Below are 12,089 nucleotides of genomic sequence, written 5' to 3' on the forward strand. Positions count from 1 at the left end.
GGAAAGTCCTGTTCCTGGGTTTTAAATTAGAGTGGAATGTGCCTGACCAAACATGTAAGGACTTCTGTCCCATTCCTTCTTCCCCCTTACCTTTTATCCCCCAAACAAGTATAAACCCCTGCAAAATCACCTGTTGAGGATGCTGTCTTGTAGAGTGGGATGACCCTAATGAAAGAGTCGGGAGGTTGGAGCCCAAACACCAGGATATGTTGAGACCAGGTGTTTTTCCAAATGTCATCCAGCCCAGAGAGTCCACTATCCTTTGGGTGTCAGAGGGTTGGTTTAGTAGTATGAGGGTACACTTAGATCTGGAGATTGTGATCCCATGCAGAGGGGACCAGGTACTACATGTTCAAGGGGTCGAAGTAGCTGGCATATCCTCCCGAGGTCCCCAGGCCCATAACAGTCCAACCTTGGGACCAAATTGGGTCTGTGTCGAGGGATGTGACACTAGCACGTTCACCACGACTAAACGAATTTAGTGATCATTTTTCTTTTCTATAATTTAATTTTAAATTTATAATGGAGTATAGTTGATTTACCATGTTGTGTTCATTTTTGATATACACCAACATGATTCATTTACACAGAGATGACTGTATATTCTTTTTGGAATTATTTTCCCATTGAGGTTACTAAAGGGTGTTGAGAAGAGTTCCAAGTGCTCTACAGCAGGTCCATGTTGATTACAAGTTTTCTTTCTGTAAATATGTATATACTAACTCCAACCTCATGATTTATGCCTCCAACACACCTTTCCAGTTTGGTAACCATAAGTTTCTAAGTCTGGGACTCTGTTTCTGTGTTGTAAGATAGTACCTTTGTATCAATTGTTAGATTCCACCGATAAGTAATATCACATGATATTTGTCATTGTCTGATTTATGACACTTAGTATGAATGTATCTGTGTCCTTCAGAGTGGCTGCAAATGGCCTTATTCCATTCATTTCATGGCTGAGTAATATTCCATTGTACATATCTACCATAATTTCTTTATCCAGTCTTCCTTCCAGGACGTTTAGGTAGCTTCCAAGTAGAGGTTCTTGTAAACAGGGCTGCATAAATTTTGGAGTGCCTGGGTCCTGTCAATTTACATTTTTTCCAAGATACAGGCCCAGGAGTGGAAGCGCCATATGCTCTGAAGCTCTGTTTTTTAGATTTTTAAGGAATCCCCACCCACTTCTCCACAGTGGCTGTTAGCAATTTACATTCCCACCATCAGCTTGTCAGGGTTCCCTTTTCTCCACACCCTGTCCTGCATTTCAGGTTTTACACTTTGTGAGCTTGGCCATTCTGACTGATGCGGAGTGATACCTCTTTGTAGTATTAATTTACATTGCCTGCCTGTTTTGTTGGCCAAAAATGGAGTAAGGGTTTCTCCTGAATATATTAAGGAATAACACATATGGCCTTTTTGGCAAACTGCATCACTGGAGATGTTCAGCAGCTTTGCATGTGCTTGAATGGTGAGTGCAAACTACCTCTTGAAATCCCTTTCCTTCAATTCTGCCTTGCTTAGAAGTCCTTTACAAATACTTGGCTCAAGAAATGACTCCGTTAGAGGTGTCAGTTACAACCCTGCATGTTTGTGAATTGCAGTGCCCCTGAGCACCAGTTTTCAACTTGTTGTTTAGGGAAGCAGCCAAAAAGGGGCAGGATTTCTGCAGACCCATTCCAGTTACTGGGGCACCTGAAGGACAGGGAAATTCTTCTTCTAGATTAGGAAACTAGAGTGGCATATGCCTGTCCAAACATCTAGGGCTTGTGTCTCATTCCATCTCCCCATTCCCCTTCTTCACACGGAAAACTCCAAGCTGTGAAAAGCCGGCTGTTGGGTATGCTGCCTTCCCAAAGTGGGGAGACTCTAAGGAAAGGAGCTTGGGAACCCGAATACCAGGAGAAGTGGAGATGAGCTGACTTTCCCAAACTCTTCCCAAACAGACGATGTACCATCCTCTGGATGTCCCATTCATGTTTTCGCTGTAGGAAGGGTCCCCTGCACCTGGAGATATGGGACCCATGGAATGGGGGCCAGGCAGTATTACTCAAAAATTGCTGCATTTGCTGTCCCATCCTCACCAAGCCTCTCAGACCCACGAGTGTAGAGCCTTAGGTCTCATCTAGCTGTGTGTCTAGATGTGTTCAGTCCAGGTTGCATCACAGCCCTTGAACAAATTTTGTAAGAAGTTCTCTCTCTCTCACTGTCTTATTTTTGTTCTTATTATTTAATTTTATAATGGGGTATAGCTGATTTTCAATACTGTCTTTCTTCCTGCTCTACATCTATCCACTTGATTCACTTAAAGAGAGACATCAATAAATTATTTTACAGATTCTTACTAGTCTTATATATCCTTTTCCAGTGACAACAGTGTGCTGAGTCCAGCTGTTTGAGCTAAAGAGTAGGTCCTGTCGATTACCTATTTTGGTTATGGAACTGTATCTATGCTAATTCCAACCTCCTGGTTTATGCATCACCCCACTCCAAAATTCTCTTTTAGCAGCCAAAAGTGTGTTTTCTAAATGTGTGACTCTGTTTCTGTTTTCTAATTGAGTTCATGTGTAGCCATTTTTAGATACCATCTATAAGCGATACCTTATGATAAGTTTCTTTTTATGTCTGACTTATGTCACTTAGAATGATCGTACCTCAGACTCCAAGAGTTGCTGCAACTGGCATTATTTCACTGAATAATTGCTCAGTAATATTCCATTGTACATAAGTACCACATCTTCTTTATGCATTTTTTACTTCCAAGGACATGTAAGTTGTACCCAAGTCGAGGCATTTCTAAACAGAACAGCACTAAACGTAGGGGAGCCTGTGTCCTGTCGATTTTTGGTTTCCCCAAGATATACGCCCAAGAGTGGAAGTGGCATATGCTCTGTAGCTGTGTATTTTAGATGTTTTAGGAAACAACATACACTTCTCCAGAGTGGCCTTGGCTGCTTACATCACCTCCATCAGCGTAACAAGGCTCCCTTTTCTCCATGGCCTGTGCTGCATTTCTGGTTTTCCACTTTTCCGGGATGGCCCTTTTGACAAATGCGAAGTGAGACTTCTTTGGAGTGCTGATTTTCAGTTGGCACTCATTTGAATGGCCAAAAGAGCGTATGCCTTTTTCCTGAATACATATATATTTATGATGGGGTTTAGCTGATTTGCGCTACTGTGTTTATGTGGCTTCACTCCCACTTGATTCACTTACAGAGAGATATCAATAAATACTTTTTAAGATTCTTAAGAGTCACATATATTCTTCTACTGTGAATAGGGTGTGTTAAGTCCAGTTCATTGAGCAATGAGTAGGTCTTCACTATTACATGTTTGGTTTATGGAACGGTGTCCGTGCTAATTTCTAACTCTGGTTTTATTCATCACCCCACCTCACCTTTCCCCTTAAGCAGGCATAAGTGGCTTTTCTAAATGTGTGACTCTGATCTGTTTTGTAATTCAGTACATGTGTAGCCATATTTACATTTGCTCTATAAGTGATATCTTATGGTAAGTTTCTTTTTCTGTGTGACTTGCTTCATTTAGAATCATTGTACCAAAATCCAGTCATTATGGTCCTACTGGTGTTATGACATTGATTTCATGGCTGAGTGATGTTCCATTGTACTAAAGTACTACAACTTCTTTATCCATATTTCTCTTTCCTGGGATATTTAAGAGGTACAGATTTCGAGGTTCTTGTAAACAGAGCAGACCTAAACTTTGTGGTGGCTCTTCTTGTTGATGTTTAGATTTCCCAAGTTATACGCCCATGAATGAAAGTGTCCTATGTTCTGTAGCTCTGTTTTTTATTTTTATTTTTTTTATTTTTATTATTATTTGTTTTTTGTGGTACGATGACCTCTCACTTTTGTGGCCTCTCCCGTTGTGGAGCACAGGCACCAGACACACAGGTTCAGTGGCCATGGTACACAGGCCCAGCCACGCTGCGGCATGTGGGATCCTCCCAGACCCGGGCACGAACCCGCGTCCCCCGCATCGGCAGGCGGACTCTCAACTACTGCGCCACCAGGGAAGCCCCTGTAGCTCTGTTTTTTAGAACTTTTAGGAAACACCAGACATTTCTCCAGAGCAGATGTTGTCAATTTACATCCCGCTGATCAGCATAACAAGGCTCCCTGTTCTCCATGGCATGTCCTGCCTTTTTGGATTTTACACTTTTTTTGGAATTCCATTTTGACTGGTGGGAAGTGAGACTTTTTTGTAGTGTGGATTTGCATTGCCCACTTGCTTGGTTGGCCAAAAAGGGCGTATGCGTTTTTTCCTGAATATATTCAGGAAAAAACGCATACGCCCTTTTTGGCCAAGTGCATCATTGTCAAACTTCTGCCATAATCATGTGCTTTAAAGGCAATTCCAATCTACCTCTTGAAATATGTTTTCTGCAATTCTGCCTCGCTTTCACGTCCTCCTCATGGCCTTCCCTCAACAGATTTTTGTATGATAGTTGTCCAGTAAAATTCTGCAGGTGTGTGAATTGCTGTGCCGCTGAGCTCCATTTTTCAATTGGCTTTTTTGTGAGCTGGCCGCAAAAGTGCAGGATTGCTTCAGGGCCTATTGTGGTTCAGGGGCTGAAGGCTGAAACTTTGATTAAATATTCTTCCTGACAGGAAATTAGAGTGACATGTTCCCATCCTAATGCCTATAGCTAGTCTCTCAGTGGTTCCCCCTTTCCCTTTCTTCCTCTGCACAAATTGCAAACTGTGCAAATCAGGCTGTTAAAGGTGCTGAGTCTCCTAGTGGGGAGATTGGTAGTAAAGCGGCTGGAATGGCAAACCCGAGCACCAGGAGAGGAAAAATGAGGTGCGTTTTAGAAACCTTTCCCAATCTCATGGTGTTCCATACTTCGGGTTTCCCATGCATGTTTTAACTGTAGTAAGATTCCCTTAAACCTCGAGAGTCAGAACCCATGGAGAGGGTGTCATGATTATTGCTTTAAAGTGTCAGCATTTGTTCACCCAAACTCACCAATCCTCTCAGCCCCAAGTGTCCAGCCTTATGTCTCATCGAGCTGTGGGTGTAGATGGGGTCAATCCAGGTTGCATCAGAGCCCCTGAACGAGTATTGTAATAATTTCTCTGTTTTTGTGTTTTATTTTTGAAATTTATTTTTAAAAAGGGGTTGAGCTGATTTACACTGCCGTTTTTATGCCACTCTAGACACACTTGATTCCCTTACAGAGACATATCAATACATAGGTTTTAAGATTGCTAGTAGTCAGGTATATTCCTCTATGGTGAATAGGGGGTGTTGAGTCCAGTTCACTGAACAAGGAGTAGGTCTTGTCTATTACATATTTGGTTTATGGAATGGTACCTGTGCTAATATCAAACTGTGGTTTTATGCATCACCCCACCTCACCTTTCCCCTTAAGCAGGCATAAGAATGTTCACTAAATGTGAGATACTTTTCTGTTTTCTAATTCAGCTCATGTGTAGCCATGTTTACATTCCCTTTATAAGTGATATCTTAGGATAAGTTTCTTTTTCTGTGTGACTTATTTCACTTGGAATCATCGAATCTAAACCCATTCATTATGCTACTACTGGATTTATGACACTGATTTCATGGCTGAGGTATATTCCATCTTAAGTAACTTCCAAAACTTCCCTATCCATTTTTCTCTTTCCTGGGATATTTAAGGTGTACCGAAGTCGAGGTTCTTGTAAACAGAGCAGCCTTAAACTTTGGGATGGCTGTGTCTTTTTGATTTTCAGTTTTCCCAACGTATACGCCCATGAGTGGAAGTTCCCTAGGCTCTGTAGCTCTGTTTTTTTTGATGTTTTAGGAAACACCATGCACTTCTCCGGAGTGCCTCTTGGCAATTTACATCCCGCTCATCAGCCTAATAAGGCTCCCTGTTTGGCAAGGCCTGTCCTGCCTTCCTGGTTTTTACACATTTTTAGGATGTCCCTTTTGACTGGTGGGGAGTGAGACTTATTTGTAGTGCAGATTGGCATTGCCCGCTTGCTTGGTTTGACAAAAAGGGCCTATGCGTTTTTTCCTGAATATATTCAGGGAAAAAACACACATGCCCTTTTGGGCAAGTGCATCATTGTCGAAGTTTTGCGGCTTTGCCTGTGCTTTAAAAGTGATTCCAATCTGCCTCTTGAAATCTCTTTCCTGCAATTCTACCTAGCTTTCAAATCTGCCTCATTGGCTTCCCTCAACAGATTTTTGGACGATAGTTGTCCTTTATAACTCTGCAAGTGTGTGAATTTCTGTGCCCCTGAGCTCCATTTTTCAACTTGCTATTTTGTGAGCTGTCCGCAAACCCACAGGATTGCTTCAGACCCTATTCTGCATCCAGGGCGGCAGGCTGAGCCTTCAGTTAATTCTTCTTCCTGACAAGAAATTAGAGTGAGATGTGCCCGTCCAAATGCCTAGAACTAGACTCCCATTGTTTCCCACCTCTTCCCTTTCATTCTCCGCACAAATTGCAAACTGTGAAGAACAAGACGTTAAAGGCGCTGACCCTCCAAGTGGGGAGATTGAGAGTAAAACAGCTGTAATGGGGAACACGAGCATCAGGAGAGGAAAAATGAGAATTCTGGAAACCTTTCCCGATCACATGGTGTCCCATCCTCTGGGTTTCCCATGCATGATTTAGCTGTAGTAAGATTCATTGAACCTGGATAGTTGGGACCCATGGATTGGGTGGCACGCATTATTGCTTTAAAGGGTCTACGTTTGCTCACCCAACCGCACCAATCCTCTCAGCCCCAAGTGTCCAGCCTTATGTCTCATCGAGCTGTGGGTGTAGATGGGGTCAATCAGGTTGCATCAGAGCCGCTGAACAAATTGTGTAAGAATTTCGCTGCTTCTGTGTTGTGTTTTTGAAATTCATTTTTATAATGGGGTTGAGCTGATTTTCACTGCCGTGTTTATGCCGATCTAGACACACTTTATTCCCTTATGGAGACATATCAATACATAGGTTTTAATAGTCTTAATAGTCAGATATATTCCTCTGTGGGGAATAGAGGGTGTTGAGTCGAGTTCACTGAGCAAGGAGTCGGTCTTGTCTATTATATATTTGTTTTATGGAATGGTACCTGTGCTAATATCAAACTCTGGGTTTATGCATCACCCCACTTCACCTTTCCCCTTAAGCAAGCATAGGTGTGTTTTCTAAATGTGAGGCTCTGTTCTGTTTTCTAATTCAGTTCATGTGTAGCCATGTTTACATTCCCTTTATAAGTGATATTTTAGGATAAGTTTCTTTTTCTGTGTGACTTATTTCACTTAGAATCATCGTACATAAATCAATTTCTTATGCTGCTAGTGGTCTTATGACATTGATTGCATGGCTGAGGGATCTTACAATGTATGTAAGTACCACAACTTCTTTAACCATTTTTGTCTTTCCTGGGATATTTAAGGATTATCGAAGTCGAGGTTCTTGTAAACAGAGCAGCCCTAAACTTTGGGGTGGCTGTGTCTTGTTGATTTTCAATTTTCCCAACGTATACACCCATGAGTGGAAGTGCCCTAGGCTCTGTGGTTCTGTTTTTCAGATGTTTTAGGAAACACCCTGCACTTCTCCAGAGTGGCTCTTGGCAATTTACATCCCACCCATCAGCGTAACAAGTCACCCTATTCCCCATGTCCTGTCCTGCCTTTCTGGTTTTTACACTTTTTTCAGATATCCCTTTTGACCAGTGGGCAGTGAGAATTCTTTGTAATGCGGATGTGCATTGCCCACTTGCTTGGTTGGCCAAAAGGAAAAAACACATAAGCACTTTTTGGCCAAGTGCATCATTGTCGATGTTGTGCCACGTTTGCTGTGTTTTATAGGCGATTCCAACCTACCTCTTTAAATCTGTTTCCTGCAACTCTGCCTCGCTTTCAAGTCCTCCTCGATGGCTTCCCTGAACAGATTTTTGGACGATAGTTGTCCTTTATAACTCTGCAGGTTTGTGAATTTCTGTGCCCCTGAGCTCCATTTTTCAACTCGCTTCTTTGTGAGCTGGTCGCAAAACCGCAAGATTGCTTCAGGCCCTATTCTGCTTCCGGGGCGGCAGGCTGAGCCTTTGGTTAATTCTTCTTCCTGACGGGAAATTAGAGTTACATGTGTCCGTCCAAAGGCCTAGAGCTAGACTCTAAATTGGTTCCCCCTCTTCCCTTTCATCCACTGCACAATTTGCAAACTGTGCGGAACAGGAGGTTAAATGCGCTGACTCTCCAAGTGGGGAGATTGAGAGTAAAGCAGCTGTAATGGGGAACAGGAGCACCAGGAGAGGAAAAATGAGGTGCGTTTTAGAAACCTTTCCCGATCACACGGTGTCCCATCCTCTGGGTTTCCCATGCATGTTTTAGCTGTAGTAAGATTCCCTTGAACCTGGAGAGTTGGGACCCATGGAATGGGTGGCACACATTATTGCTTTAAAGGATCTGCATTTGCTCACCCAACCTCACCAGTCCTCTCAGCCCCAAGTGTCCAGCCTTATGTCTAATCCAGCTGTCGGTGTAGATGGTGTCTATCCAGGTTGCATCAGAGCCACTGAAGGACCTTTGTAAGAATTTCGCTGTTTATGTGTTTTGTTTTTGAAATTTATTTTTATAGTGGGCTTGAGCTGATTTCCACTACCGTGTTTGCGCCACTGAAGACACACTTGATTCCCTTACAGAGGCATGTCTATACATAGGTTTAAGAACCTTACTAGTCAGATATACTCCTCTGCAATGAATAGGGGGTGTTGAGTCCAGTTCACTGAGAAAGGAGTGGGTCTTGTTTATTACATATTTTATTTACAGAACGGTACCTGTGCTAACATCAAACTCTGGTTTTATTCATCACCCTACCTAACACTTCCCCTTAAGCAGGCATAAGTGTGTTTTCTAAATGTGTGATTCTGTTCTGTTTTATAATTCAATTCATGTGTAGCTATGTTTATCTTCCCTTTATAAGTGATATCTTAGGATAATTTTATTTTTCTGTGTGACATATTTTACTTAGAATCATCGTACATAAATCCATTTATTATGCTGCTACTGGCCTTATTACATTGATCAAAGCTGAGGGATATTCCATCGTACGTAAGTACCACAACTTCTATATCCATTTTCTGTTTCCTGCGATATTTAAGGTTTACAGAAGTCGAGGTTCTTGTAAACAGAGCAGCCCTAAACTTTGGGATGGTTGTGTCATTTTGATTTTTAATTTTCCCAATGTATACACCCATAAGTGGAAGTGCCCTAGGCCCTGTAGCTCTGTTTTTTAGATATTTTAGGTAACACCATGCACTTCTCCAGAGTGGATCTTCGCAATTTACATCTCGTACATCAGTTTAACAAGGCTCCCTGTAGCACACGGCCTGTCCTTCCTTTTGGGTTTTTACACTTTTTTTCGGAATTCCATTTTTACTTGTGGGAATTGAGACGTCTATGTAGTTCGGTTTTTCATTGCCCTCTTGCTTGGTTGGCCAAAAAGGGCATATGTGTTTTGTCCTGAATATATTCAGGAAAACACGCATATGCACTTTTTTGGCCAAGTGCATCATTGTCAAACTTCTGCAGCTTTTCATGTGCTTTTAAGGTGATTCCAATCTACCTCTTGAAATCTGTTTCCTTCAATTCTGCCTTGCATTCAAGTCCTCCTCGTTGGCTTCCCTCAACTGATTTTTGGACGATAGTTGGCCTTTAAAACTCTGCAGGTTTGTGAATTGCTGTGCCGCTGAGCTCCATTTTTCAACTGGCTTTTTTTATGAGCTGGCCGCAAAAGCGCACGATTGCTTCAAGCCTGATTCTGGTTGCTGGGCTGCAGGCTGAACCATTGATTAATTATTCTTCCTGACAGGAAATTAGCATGACATGTTCCCATCCTAATGCCTATAGCTAGTCTCTCAGTGGATCCCCCTCTTCCCTTTCTTCCTCTGCACAAATTGCAAGCTGTGCGAATGAGGCTGTTAAAGGTGCTGAGTCTCCAAGTGGGGAGATTGATAGTAAAGCAGCTGGAATGGCGAACACGAGCACCAGGAGAGGTAAAAATGAGGTGCGTTTTAGAAACCTTTCCCGATCACACGTTGTTCCATTCTTTGGGTTCTCCATGCATGTGTTAACTGTAGTAAGATTCCCTTAAATCTGGAGAATTCGGACTCATGGAGTGTGTGGCATGATTATTGTTTTAAAGTGTCTGCATTTTTTCAGCCAAACTCACCAATCCTCTCAGCCCCAAGTGTCCAGCCTTATGTCTCATCCAGCTGTGGATGTAGATGGGGTCAGTCCAGGTTGCATCAGAGCCCCTGAGCGAATATTGTAAGAATTTCTCTGTTCTTGTGTTTTATTTTTGAAATTTATTTTTATAATGGGGTTGAGCTGATTTACACAGCCATGTTTATGCCGCTCTAGACACTCTTGAATCCCTTATGGAGACATATCAATACATAGGTTTTTAAAATGTTACATTGTTTCTAGTCAGATATATTCCTCTGCGGGGAATTGTGGGTGGTGAGTCCAGTTCACTGAGCAAGGAGTAGGTCTTGTCTATTACATATTTTGTTTATGAAACGGTACCAATGATAACATCAAACTGTGGTTTTATGCATCACCCCACCTCACCTTTCCCCTTAAGCAGGCAAAAGAGTGTTCTCTAAATGTGAGACTCTGTTCTGTTCTCTAATTCAGTTCATGTGTAGCCATGTTTACATTCCGTTTATAAGTGATATCTTAGGATAAGTTTCTTTTTCTGTGTGACTTATTTCACTTAGAATCATCGTACCTAAATCCATTCATTATGCTGCTACTGGCCTTATGACATTGATTTCATCCTGAGGGATATTCCATCGTACATAAGTACCACAACTTCTCTATCCAGTTTCTGTTTCCTGGGATATTTAAGATGTGCCAAAGTCTAGGTTCTTCTAAACAGAGCAGCCGTAAACTTTGGGGTGGCTCTGTCTTGTTGATTTTCAGTTTTCCCAAGGTATACGCCCTTGAGTGGAAATGCCCTAGGCTCCGTAGCCCTGTTTTTTAGATGTTTTAGGAAACACCATGCACTTCGCCAGAGTGGCTCTTGGCAATTTACATCCCTCTAATTAGCATAACAAGGCTCCCTGTTCCCCTGGCCTTTCCTGCCTTTCTGATTTTTACACTTTTATTCGGGATTTCTTTTTGACCAGTGGGAAGTGAGCCTTCTTTGTTGTGCAGAGTTTTGTTTGGTTGGCCAAAAAGTGCGTATGCGTTTTTTCCTGACTATATTCAGGAAAAAACACATTAGCCCTTTTTGGCCAAGTGCATCATTGTCGAAGTTCTGTCACTTTTCATGTGCTTTTAACGTGATTCCAATCTACGTCTTGAAATCTGTTTCCTGCAATTCTGCCTCACTTTCAAGTCCTCCTCATTGGCTTCCCTCAACAGATTTTTGGACGAGAGTTGTCCTTTAAATCTCTGCAGGTTTGTGAATTGCTGTGCCACTGAGCCCCATTTTTCAACTCGCATTTTTGTGACCTCACCGCAAAACTGCAGGATTGCATCAGGCCCTATTCTGGTTCTGGTGGGGCAGGCTGAGCCTTTGATTAATTCTTCGTCCTGACGAGAAATTAGAGTGACATGTGCCCGTCCAAATGCCTACAGCTAGTCTCTCAGTGGTTCCCCCTCTTCCCTTTCATCCTCTGCACAGTTTGCAAACTGTGTGTAACAGGATGTTAAAGGCGCTGACTCTCCAATTGGGGAGATTGATAGTAAAGTGGCTGGAATGGCGAATCCGAGCACCAGGAGAGGAAAAATGAGGTGTGTTTTAGAAACCTTTCCAGATCACACGGTGTCACATCCTCTGGGTTTCCCATGTGCATTTTAACTGTAGTAAGATTCCCTTAAACCTGGAGAGTTGGGACCCATGGAATGGGTGGCACGATTATTGCTTTAAAAGGACTGCATTTGCTCACCCAACCGCACCAATCTTCTCAGCCCCAAGTGTCCAGCCTTATGTCTAATCCAGTTGTGGGTTTAGATGGGGTCTATCCTGGTTGCATCAGAGCCACTGAAGGACCTTTGTAAGAATTTCGCTGTTTATGTGTTTTGTTTTTGAAATTTATTTTTATAGTGGGCTTGAGCTGATTTCCACTACCGTG

Source organism: Mesoplodon densirostris, chromosome 1, assembly GCF_025265405.1.
Source record: "Mesoplodon densirostris isolate mMesDen1 chromosome 1, mMesDen1 primary haplotype, whole genome shotgun sequence".
Lineage (NCBI taxonomy): Eukaryota > Metazoa > Chordata > Mammalia > Artiodactyla > Ziphiidae > Mesoplodon > Mesoplodon densirostris.